Source organism: Phocoena sinus, chromosome 9, assembly GCF_008692025.1.
Source record: "Phocoena sinus isolate mPhoSin1 chromosome 9, mPhoSin1.pri, whole genome shotgun sequence".
In the NCBI taxonomy this organism is placed as follows: Eukaryota; Metazoa; Chordata; class Mammalia; order Artiodactyla; family Phocoenidae; genus Phocoena; species Phocoena sinus.
Window position 1 is genome coordinate 23,643,158 of NC_045771.1, and position 8,282 is coordinate 23,651,439.

General features: G+C 46.0%; 1 protein-coding gene across 3 annotated transcripts in view; it reads right to left on the reverse strand.

Moving 5' to 3' along the window:
- Positions 1-3,482, reverse strand: part of CALU (calumenin) — a 28,806-nt gene extending 25,324 nt beyond the window's left edge. For all 3 annotated transcript variants that reach the window (XR_004351398.1, XM_032642806.1, XM_032642807.1), the window contains exon 1: positions 3,375-3,482. The gene's annotated coding sequence lies outside the window, so the exon portion shown is untranslated. The remainder of the gene's footprint in view (positions 1-3,374) is intronic.
- Between the last annotated feature and the right edge of the window lie 4,800 nt (positions 3,483-8,282).

Sequence of the window (8,282 nt, forward strand, 5' to 3'; positions counted from 1 at the left end):
AAAAAAAGGTAACAGCATAGACTTGAATTTCTTTCAAAAACAATAAGCCTTAAGAATTAGTTTTATCCATTCAAAACTTTGCTTGACAGCTCTAAATTCACGCCATTTCTCCCCTCCTTCCCAATCATTTTTTATAAAAACCCACTGGTCACAGAACACTTGAAAGTAAGTTTTTTCAGGGGAATTCAGATGTCTAGATTAAATTCCACTTCTCAAGAACATTAACAGCGGGTGACTCCACAGTTATTCTGGTTGACCAAAGACCCACTGCTCAATGTTAATAGTGGGAGAAATGGGTGTGGTGGTAAAATTCCAGTTCTGTGAGTTGGATATTTAGTGGGGGGAGAAAAAAAGGCATTCTTTATAGTGCAGCAAAAGCAGAATCTCAATTCTTAAGTGTCTACTTCAATTGGGGACTGAGGGCAAGAGCCTGACAGCAATTTAACTATACTAAGGCTCAGGTTATAAAGTCTGGGAATTAAAGGTATCTGGAAAAAAAAAAAAAAAAAAGGTATCTGGTTATCTATCTGACATTCTTCACTTACAGACTTTAGTACAAGTACCACCAATGGATTATCATATTAAAGTAATAATGTCGGGCTTCCCTGGTGGCGCAGTGGTTGCGAGTCCGCCTGCCGATGCAGCGGACGCGGGTTCGTGCCCCAGTCCGGGAAGGTCCCACATGCCGCAGAGCAGCTGGGCCCGTGAGCCATGGCCGCTGAGCCTGCGCGTCCGGAGCCTGTGCTCCGCAACAGGAGAGGCCACAACAGTGAGGGGCCCGCGTACCGCAAAAAGAAAAAAAAAAAAAAAAAATTAATAATGTCACCCTTCATGATTTGATAAGTTATGATCATGACAAACCATTTATTCAACATTTCTCTAGCGATCGATGGAACAAATTTACATTAATATATTCTAATTCATTCTAGTTCATTAATATATCCTAATTAAATTATTTGTGTAACTGAGGGCATACGTTTATAAGATAGTTGAGTATATAAAAGTGCAAACTTTGGCTGAAGAAGAAAAGCCTTGAAATGACAAACTATTACTCAGGTTTCATTAGTTCTATAACCAAAGCAACCCAGTACAAACTTAAAATTTTTCTTGCTACAGAGTAAAGAAAATTTCCTTTAAGAAAGAAGTTCTTAGAAGCTCTGGGAGAATCAAAGTTTCCTTTTGGCAGAGGAAACTTCAATACATAATTAATTACTATAGGAATACCATGTAAAATGTAGGGACAAGAATTTTGGTTTCTAGTTGTAATTTGCTGTGCATGTGTAACATGCATAAAATGCTTGGGAATACTTGCTTTAGTGCCAAATGTAAATAAATATAATTTAAAAATCCTAGATGAAAAGACCTACCTACTATGATCACTCCAGCTGGAAGTGATCTGCACACATTCCTCTCAACTTTTATAAGACTTGTTTGTACCATTCCACAATAAGGATCATAGGCTATCTTAAGTTGTCTCCTTAGCTCCTCTATAGATGTACATTTTTGGAAGGCAGGGATCTCAGCTTAATATAAATTAATATAAATTAATTCCCCTCTATAGTCCGTAACACAGTGTCTTGCACTTTCCGTACACCAAAACATTTTATTGGATTAGTTGGACTGTACTTGGGAGCAACAAAGTTCCTGCCAGCTGCCAGTGCTCCCCAACCCCCAATTCCCCTTACCGGATCTGGCCATCAGCCAGCAACAAGAAAAGTGTTATTTCAGCTGTCTTAACTCTAATACACAAATCACAGCATCAACAACATCCGTATTTAAGAGTTCATAAAGACAGGGAACTAGGACCTTACAACTAGGACCTACAACTAGGCCTAGCAAGCATCTCTAATGGCTATCCCTGGCTACACCACGCGTGTGCCACACACAGAGAAAATGTGTGTTAAAATCAGTGTACTGATCTCCAGTACTGGTGAAGTGTACATAAAATGCCGTATCTTTTGACACATCACTGGATGAATGGAAGCAAACGATTATATGAACAGTGACGATTAAGAGTTGATTTCAAAGCTGTATCTGAGTACTACTATCCACTCAGGCATACTCAATTCATCTTTGTTAGCTCATGTTTCTCCCAGTTGTGATTCTCAAAAGAATCCTATTGGAGACCGCTGAATCCCTGTAAATCTCAGATTAGGCCCAGGTAAACTCAGATCTCTCGCCACACAAATACAATTTACAGGTTACCTCTGGACCCTCATTTGTAGTACAATACATAAATTCTTCAGTGATGACCACCGTTGGGTACCCGGTTAACTAAATCTACTGAATGAGGTCAAACATGCATTTGTCTTGTGTCAAGTCCCATTCTATCGCAAAGAATAATTTATCAGAAATTCCACGGTTCTCTACCTCCAAGCTACAAAAACAAATTGGAAGCAACCTTATTCCTGACTCATTAACGTAGACTTTATGGTTCATGCCAGGAAGTGAATGTAATTCAACTCTCAAAGACACTATTCTGGGACTTTGCACACTTAGGAATTCAGATCAAAGGCCCTGAAGTTTTAGTAGGAGACCCAGGGAACTTTTTGCCTTGATGCAAAAGCAGCTTTTGGAACTGCAAATCACTCGACTCTTAATCAGGGCAGCTGTAGGGAATTAAGTTTATTGATGAACACAGTATGCCAAAAATCAGAACTAGGGTGTGGAGCTAGAAGCAACAAAACAAGGTAGAGATACAATCCTTTAATGAAGCTTTTAAAACTACTTTCCTTCGCTGACCGAAGCATGCGGCCAAACACAGAAGCTCGAAATATTCCGTCTTTTCTTTAAAATTATAGAGTTAAAAAAAAAAATCACATAGTGTCTTCATGCTTTCTTCCCCCTTGTTTCTACACCCTCAAAGTCAGCGAACACGACCTTCTTGGCAGATGCAGACGTCCTCTCGGGATGTGGCCCTGGGGCGGAGCTGGCGGACACAAGCAGGCCCAAGTGTGGGAAGTGGCAGGGAGCTGTAACAATACCGCTATCTGACTGCACTCCGACCTTCAGGAGGTAAACAAGAGTGACCTTTTCGGACGAGGGGCTTGGTGACTGGCAGGGCCCAGGGCCAGAGGACGTGGCAAGCCAGGCACGAAACTGTACTCCACAGGACGCAAAGCCGGGAGCCGGAGTTCGCAGGGACCCAGGCCCTTTCCCAGAGCGCAAGGGAAGGCGAGCGGCGGCCTCCGACCCAGGCTGCGCACCGAGGGTCGGGCAGTCGCAAGCAGCCTCAGGCCCGGGAACCCCGAGCTGGCAGAAACAGGGGCCCTGAGACAAGGAGGCCCTGCCGCGCCGGGAGCGAGGCCCAGAGGACAAAAAGAAAGTGAACAAGGGGGAGGCGGCGGCGAAGGGACGTGCACGGTGGTACTTACCTCTCCCCGTTGCGCCCACTACCCAGGATGCCGCGGCTGCAACTCACCCACCGGCTCAGCTCTGGCGCGCAAGCACCGCCCAACCGGAAGCGGTTCCGCGCCCCGCCGCTGTCCTCCACGCCGGCAGCCTCCGGACCAATCACCAACAAGCCCGCCGCGGACGCACAGCTTCCCCGGACAGCCATTGGCCCTACGGTCTCGTGGTCCGGATTGGCTGGAAAGCGCCACGTCCCCGCGAGCGCGCCGAGTTACGTGGACAGGATTCCCTCCCAATTCTCGTCCCTGGGCTTGTGGGGTTGGCGGGCCATACCCCCTTACTCCGGGGGGCGTGTGGGCGCGGCTGTCCGACCGCCACGTCCTGGTTCGCAGCGCTTGACTCGGCCTCCATAGGGCTTCTTAAATTATCCTAATTATCTTCATGCCCACGAGAAGCCAGGGCCGAATTAATCCGACTAATTAATTAATCTGAATTAATCAGTCGCCAACTATTGATATATTGAATAATCCCATCCCTTCCTTTCCCTTCAGCTCTGACGCCTAAATGGGGTATCGTACAGAACTTCAGTCACTGGCTCCGGCTTCATCTCCCACCACTTCTCGGGTGTCGCGCTCGGGCCACCACCATCTCGGTGTTTCCTAACTGTCCGCCCTTTCACATCTGCATAGTCTTTCATTATCAACCAGGAGTGAGGGCGTTTTCCAGATTCTCTGCCTTGTGAATGACAATAGAAGTCCCGGTTCACAGAAATCACGGTTTAGATGTTAGCTCTAGAAGCCTTTTCTGACCTCACTAAGCATAGTAATTCCTCCCTTATTTACCTTCATAGCACTTTGCATCTTTGGTACACTTTGCCAAATTTTGCTATATAATGCTGCTTATCCATTTGTCCTCCTCCAGACTAAGCTCCAGGGGAGAGATCTGCCTTTATTCATCTTTGTACCTACAGCTTTGAGCTTACTGCCCAGTTCAAAGTAAATGCCTAATAATGTTAAGTGAACTGAATGGGTGGAACCCATAGAATGTCCCTGATTGAAGAGGAACACAGGAAATTATTAACTTATTCATTCATTTTCACGTCATGAAATTAAAGTTAAATTAAATAAGGGCTACTATGTTTGCAATGTCAATGGACTATAAACCTGTGTTCTTAGCACATAAAGCCTCTATAGTTTAAAATCCAGTTGAGACACGTAGTATGCTCATGAGAGAGTTAAATACAAAGCAACTTAGTTTACTTTAAACATCAAGATGAGAGGTTGACAATCAGTGGGAATTCAGTTGTGGCCCTGACCCTTGGTGGCAACCAGAGAGGGCTTCCTAAGAAGGTGTGACCCAGGCTAGACTAAGAAATTCCTGAATGCCCTATTCAGCAAAAGGAATAACAGGAACAAGGGCAAGCAGGGGACAGAGTAGGAGGTAACTTCTTAGGTCAGGCAGGGGATGAGGGAGGTAAAAGAAAGCGGGGGGAGGGGAGGGGAGCCTGAGCTCTGAGGAGCCTGAGCTGAAGGCAGTGGGAATTGTGGGTCTTCTTCTGAAGGTTTCTAAGCTTGTACCTTTGTGGCAGATGGAATGAGGTTGAAAGTGTTCTTTCAGGGAGGTGCATCTCCTAATAGGGGTTAACTATAATAGAATAGGTTGCATCAGGAGATATTTAGAAAACTGTTTTGAAAATGCCTCCTTGAAGTCAGGCACTGCACTAGGTGCTGGTGAACCCACAAAGAATAGGACACGGTCCCTGCCCTCAAGGACGTGCAGCCTAGCGGGAGAGCCACCATCCTGGAAGTGTCCTAGAAGAGGCTGGATAAGCTAGTGGGACTCTGCCAGAGATGGGGCCTGTCAACCCTGAGATTCCCTGTGGATGAGGGCTTGGCCTAGGCAAAGCAAGAGAAATGCAAATGAACACTTCTATACAAGGGAATTTTAAAAAGTGGGAACAACAATTTCCTGGACTCAGTGACGCCTTGGGAGAAGGAAATGAAGAAGGTGCATTCAAAAATTTAAAGCTGTAGGGCTTCCCTGGTGGCACAGTGGTTGAGAGTCCGCCTTCCGATGCAGGGGACACGGGTTCATGCCCCGGTCTGGGAAGATCCTACATGCCCGGAGCGGCTGCGCCTGTGAGCCATGGCCACTGAGCCTGCGCTCCGCAACGGGAGAGGCCACAACAGTGAGAGGCCCGCGTACCGCAAATAAAAAAAAAAAAAAAAAATTAAAGCTGTAATCATAGGAAACTGGGAGAATGAGCTAGATGAGTGGAAAACGGGGGAACTGAGTTGAGTTCATGACATGATGAGTTAAGGTGATAGCAGAACATCAAAAAAGAAAGAACCAATAGGCTGGAGGAGATACTTAGGGTCACTGGCCAGGCAGCAGCCGGTGGAGTCATGAGAACACATGAGCTTTCTGAGGAGAGAAAAACAGATTAGGCCTCATGGGAGCCCAAGAGTTAGAAGGAAAGCAGAGGAAAAGGACATGAGGGCTGACACACATAAGAAGTGTCACCATAGCTGTATCAAAGGCCCATCTAACTGTGGATTCCATCTCTGAGAGAAGCACTGAAGGACTGTTTATGGCAGGTATCGTGATGTCAGCCTCAAAAGGCTGATGGTGTTCTGCAAGCATCCCAACTCTGCTCATGTGGTGCTGCTGAACATTCACTCCACAAATGAATGTATTGTTTCCTGTGTGCGAGACACTGTTCTAGGCACTGGGGATACAGCAGTGAACACAATGGAACAAACTCTCTCATGATGCTCGTATTCTGGTATGCGGCCAATAAACAAGATAAAAAAGCAAAATATATAGAATGAGAAGTGGTGATAGGTACCACGGAATAATATAAGGCAGGAAGGGAGAAAAGCGGGTGTCAGGACTGTCAGCAGTGGCGTTGCAGTCTTTGAGAGGGTGGCCAGGGACGGCTTATGGAGAGGATGACATGTGAGTGAACATCTGAAGGTGGTGAAGAACACCCCGGGGAAAAGGAACAGCGAGGGCAGAGGCCCTGAGCTGAAGCCGGCTGGAGTGTTTGCGCAGCAGCAGGAAGTCAGGGTGGCTGGGTACAGTAACTGAGGACAGTGGAGGACATGAGGTCAGGGAGGTAGTAGCAGGGATGGCGGTAAAGGGGAGAGGGACACCATGCAGGGCCTTTAGGCCATTGTAAGGACTTTAGCTACTATGAGTGAAGTGATGTAGAAGAGACTGGCTAATTATTTACCAAACTGTTTCTTCTTCATCCTGTGACACAGCTAGACATCTCCCAGCCCCCTTACAGCATGGCCACGTGACTGAGCTCTGGCCAAGGGAAGAGAGGCAGAAATGATGTCCACTGCTTCCAGTACTGGCCATGCAAACCTGCCACATGCCACTCTCCAAGCTCTTTCTCTTTCTGTGGCAACCCTGGAAACTGTGTAGTGCAGATAGCAAGTCACAAGATAGAAGGAGCCCAGGGTCCTGTTAAAGAGCCACTCCATGAACAGGAACACCCTCTTTGGACTTTTCTGTGTGTGAGAAATGAACTTCTGTTGGTTATTTTATGCCACTGATATATCGGGGTTTATCTCTTACAGAGGTAGCATTACCTTAACTAATACAGATGGGAAGCCATGGGAAGCCACTGGAAGGTTTCCACTTCTTATTGGAGCAGAGAAGTGACATGACCTAAGATTTTAAAAGGGTCACATTAGATTGAGGAGGTTAAGATTAGAAACAAGCCACCCACTTCGGAGACTTTTGCAACAATCCAGGTGATGATGGCTTGGTCCAAGGTAGTAACAGTAGAAACAGTGAGGAGTGTCAGATTGTGCATATATCTTGAAAGTATCAATAGTTTAAAAGGGTTTCCTGATGGGTTGGAAATGGGGTGGAGAGAGAGGAGTCAAGGATGACGGCAAGGTTTTGAGCAAGTAAAAAAATGGAGCTGCATTTACTAGGATAGAAAAGACCTTGTGGGGAGCAAGTCTGGAGGGATACTATTGAGAGATTAGTTTTGGACATATTGAGATGCCTACTAGATATTCAAATGGAGATGGATTCAAATGGCAGTTGGAGCTCACAGTGTCTGGACTAGAGATATAAATTTAGGAGTAACTGGTTTATGTGTGGTATAAAACCATGTGTTTTGATTAGAAGAGACCCAAGACTGAGTCCTGGAAATTTCTAGTGTTTGGAGATGGTGGTGGTGGTGGTGGGGGGGGGGGGCGTGTTGATGAGAACGAAGTAGCAAAGGAAACTGAGGAGAAAAGCCAGTGAAGGAGGAGGAGAGCATAGGGCTCTAGAGGCCAAGTGAAGGAAGTGTTTCCAGGAGAAATCACGTATGTTACGCGCTAACAGTGAGCTGAGGACAGATTGACCATTGGCTTTAGCAATGTGAAGATCAGGTTTGGTGGGGCAGTGGAGAGGTTAGAGAGAGAATGTGAAGCAAGATGTTGGAAACTCTTTCAGGGAGTTTACTATAAAGGGGAGCAGAGTGGGCAGAGGGGCCAAGAGAAGTTTTGTTTTATTTTGTTATGTTTTCAAATGGAAGAAATAACAGTTATGTTTCGGAGAAATACCAGCACATTTGTTACTGATGGGAAGGACCTAGGAGAGAGAATCCAACTGATGATGTAGGGAGAAGGGAGAGTTGCTGGAGCAATGTCCTTGAGAAGGGGAGATGGGATGGGATCCAGTACAAAAGGGGAAAAGTTGGACTTTGCTTAGAGTGAGATAGTTCTATATTAATAAGGAGAGAAACTTGATCTACCGGTCCGATTCCAGATAAGTGGTAGGCACCGTGGTGGGAACTTGGAGTTCTCTTTCAGTTGCTTCTATGTTCTCAGTGAAATGGGAAGCTGGGTCATCAGGAGGCAGTGGGGGGTTTAAAGAGGGAGAAGATGTGAAATAGCCATTCAACAGAGAGAACATATGAGGGG